General features: G+C 40.1%; 1 protein-coding gene across 1 annotated transcript in view; it reads right to left on the bottom strand.

Annotated features, from left to right (window-relative positions):
• nfatc1 (nuclear factor of activated T cells 1) overlaps window positions 1–4,184 on the bottom strand; it is a 41,518-nt gene that overhangs the window by 20,352 nt on the left and 16,982 nt on the right. The window lies entirely within an intron of this gene.

The following is a 4,184-nucleotide window of genomic DNA, read 5'->3' as shown; positions in this document are numbered from 1 at the left end:
GGTCATCATTAACTGGTCATCATTAACTGGTCACCATTAACTGGTCACCATTAACTGGTCATCATTAACTGGACACCATTACCTGGTCACCATTAACTGGACATCATTAACTGGACATCATTAACTGGTCACCATTAACTGGTCACCATTAACTGGTCACCATTAACTGGTCACCATAAACTGGTCATCATTAACTGGACATCAGTAACTGGTCACCATTAACTGGACATCATTAACTGGACATCAGTAACTGGTCACCATTAACTGGACACCATTAACTGGACATCATTAACTGGTCATCATTAACTGGTCACCATTAACTGGACATCATTAACTGGACATCATTAACTGGTCACCATTAACTGGTCATCATTAACTGGTCATCATTAACTGGTCACCATTAACTGGGCATCATTAACTGGTACCATTAACTGGACATCATTAACTGGACATCATTAACTGGTCACCATTAACTGGTCACCATTAACTGGTCACCATTAACTGGACATCATTAACTGGACATCATTAACTAGACATCATTAACTGGTCACCATTAACTTCACACAGACTCTCTCACTGGTACATTTTCATCTTTAAATCACTTCTTGGTCTGCTGCCTTCATACATCTCCTCCTTCATGTCTCTGTGTGAGTGCAGCTACAGCGTGCGCTCTCAGGACATCATTACCTGCAGTGTTCCCTCAGTGCAGCCACTCAGAGAGGTCAAAGGTCGAGAGCTTCAGATCTTTTTGATGTTCCAGGAAACGAGCGGAGGAGGAGAAGGTTCGTTTGTGTAGTTCATTTCTGTTAAGTTCATGACAAAGACCAACGCAGACACATTCCTGTTTTCAGTTTTCTACATCTCTTTATAATGCAGCTGCTTTTGTTTCATTTTTTAAATTTAATTTCTTCAGTTTACTTTTTCATTTTATGTTTTTATATGATTGTTTATTGTTTTCTGCTCCTCCTCTGTGTTCTTTGTTAAATCAGGGTTCTCTTGTTAAAGAGTCCTCGAGGCTCAATGAGACTCACCTGTAGACATAAAGCTTGAATGAAAAATCTCTGGATGGATCAGCTCTGCGCACTCGCGTGTGTCCGTGTGTGTGCGTGCGCATGTGTGCGCTTGTGTGTCCTCCTGCTGCAGCCAATCAGAACCGGACTCAGGAGGGACTCATGGACCAGAGGCGGGAACAACAAGGAGACAAACCAGAGGGTCTCACTTCCCTCAGACACCAGTCTGACACCGGACCAGTCTGACACCGGACCAGTCTGACACCGAACCGGACAATCCGGACCCTTCTGGACCGGATTCCAGCGCGACCTGAGCCGGATTTTTGGTTTTTACGCACGAACTTTACGCACGTTTTTTTCCCCTCCGCCTGAATCTCGGACTCGGTTCTGGGCTCGGTTCGGTGTCGGGAGACACTGGAACCGGTTTGTTGGACGGTGGAACCTTGTGTGAGTTTGTTCTGGTGGTCCGGTCCTAACAGAACATCTGACCCACTTCAGCCCGGAGAGGCTCAGACCCTCGCAGAGGAAGGACCTGGACCAGACCGAACCGGGTCAGAGCGCCCCTGAACAGGAAGCGGGGCGGTTCTTAAAGCCGGTTCTGATGTGGTCCTTTTGGACCGCGGCAGATGCAGTCACGACCTCCCCTCGGACACGCGCAGTGCGCGCGCGGAGAGCGGCAGAACTATACCGAACCCGCTCCCCCTGATCGGTCCAGTTCCAGTTTGTAGATGATCCGGAACCGAACCGGTCAGCATGTCCCGCCGCAAGCAAGCCAAACCTCAGCAGCTCCACGCGGAGGAGGAGGGGCGGGGTCAGAGGTCACCAACAGGTAGGGGTCCTGGGGGTCAGAGGTCAGTAAGCTGCAGGGTTCTTATGGTCTCAAAGTTATAAAATATTTAAACTAATAATTCTCACCTGTTGTTTAATTTATTAGAAATTTATTCAGAAAGTAATTTTTACAAATATTTTAAAGTTTTACAAACAAAATATTTTAAAGCTTTTTAAATTTTTTTATTTAAACCAAAGAAATGTAAAAATTAAATTCTGTTTGAACGTGTCGTCTGTGTGACTGTTTCAGAACCGGATCAGAACCAGAGTGTTTCTGCAGATTTTATTTATTTCATTTAATTTATTTTAAATTAAAGATTTTCATCTGAAACTTTTCTCCACAACCAAACCCTGAAATAAATATTTGGCCTTAAAGTTCATAAAACTTGTTTATTCTTTTAAAATGTTTTTATTTTGTTATAATCAGATGTAAATAAATATTTATATGTTTAGTTTTAATTAAAGTTCTCCACCTAAATATTTAAATATTTAGATCTTAGATTTAGACTTTAAGTTGTTTAAATTAAATTATTTGTTTCTCAGAGATCGTTTGAATTCCTCGTCAGGCTTTGATGTAAAAATTCATCTTTTTCATCATTTGGTCTCGTCTGCACAAGACTTTGATTTTCTGCCTCATCGTCCCAGTTTTTAACATTTAACGTCATTATTTCTGTGTGGAGGGGCCCATGGCCCTTCGGGGGCCTCTTCAGCCCTTCAGCCAGGCGTGGGACTCCGTCGCTCTGTCGAGCTCCGCTGACTTAACCTTCACCCTGAGCGAGCAAGTGGTCCATGTCCACTAATAAAAGGTGTGGCCCCAGGGCCCCCTGGAGGGCCCCCCTGGGGCCCCTAGAGTCCAGAGGTGCAGCAGTGCACCTGTCCTCCTCCTGACACAACTGAAGACAGATTGAAACAAATTCTTCTTCCATTTTGACATTAAACCGTTTTCTTTGTTTGCTGAGTAAATAAAGCTGCAGCTGAGTGTTTCCACTCGGCTGAAAGAATCCCCCCAGTGACCCCCGGACCACCCGGTGACCCCCGGACCACCCAGGGACACTGACTCAGACCGGTTCTTCTTGCCGGAGCCCGGCCCATCGTTGCTCCATGATGGAAACAGTTTGAATGATTTAAAAGCGTCTCCTTCTTGTTTCTTCGTATCTTTTTCTCCTCGGTCTGTTTGTTTCTCACCGATGCTTTAGATGAACAGTTTAAAGAGCAAATTGTGCATTAAATGTTAAATTTAAATTAAATGTTAAATTTAAATTAAATATTAAATTAGAAGTTAAACTAACCGTTAAATGCTGCTTTCCATCGCTGCTGCAGGACGAACGACTCAAACCCTGGAAATATTTAGTGTTTGTCTTTAAAATGATGGAAACGATCCACAACCTGAACATGAAACGTTAAATTTAAACTTTCTAATCCAAGATTTTTACATTTCAGCTTCTGAAATAAATGAATGAAAGAAATTTAAAAAAATAATAATTATAAAATGAATCATGTCAACTTATTTAAATTATTTTTTATTTTAGGTAATTTGATTTATTATATTTAACTCATGATGACAAATTAATATAACTTTTATTCTCTTCTAATAATTTAATAAAACAACAAAATCCTGTTTCTGTTGCAGCTGCTCATAAATCAGCCGTTAAAGCAGAATTAAATGAAATTAATTCAGGATTTACAAATACTCATTTTAATTTAATAAAACTTATTTAATTATTTAAAAATATTTGACTAAGTTCATGACAAAAACTGATTTTAATCTTTACTCCAAAAATCTGATTTTCACCAACACTTGCAAGATAAACTGCAAACTGTGAAATAAATGTGCAGAAAATCAATGGTGAAATAAAATATTAATATATGTTTTTAATTTACAGCAAACAGAGGAAGGATTGTTTGTATAACGGAGTAAAAATCAGAGAAATGTTTAAAAAGTATTCAAAGGTTATTTTATGAGCCGTGGCTAAAAACGTAAAAAATTCTATTATAGTTATTTTTACTTTATTTTTACAATAATTTATAGTTTGTGTCCAAAAGGGTTAATCCAGTAATTTCAAAATAAAACGTGCATCCTTGGCTTTTGATTGACAGCTCTTTGAACCAATTGCAGCATCCATGTTTTGTCCAAAAATAGTCCATTTGTCTTTTAGCAAATCAGTGGAGAACCTTCAGTCTTTGGACCAGAACTGGATCAGACATTAAGCTCTGGTTCTGATAGCTTCAAACATCAGTCATTTCCAGTCAGGGTTTACGAAGTTGGGGGGACCCCACAGCTGGTCATGAATCAAATTTAAACAAACCTACAAGCTAAACTTTACAAACCTACAAGCTAAACTTTAC

This window comes from Nematolebias whitei, chromosome 19 (genome assembly GCF_014905685.2).
Source record: "Nematolebias whitei isolate Nwh7 chromosome 19, NemWhi1, whole genome shotgun sequence".
NCBI lineage: Eukaryota > Metazoa > Chordata > Actinopteri > Cyprinodontiformes > Rivulidae > Nematolebias > Nematolebias whitei.
The sequence above is the reverse complement of the archived record's forward strand: the minus strand, read 5'-3'. Positions and strand labels throughout refer to the sequence as shown.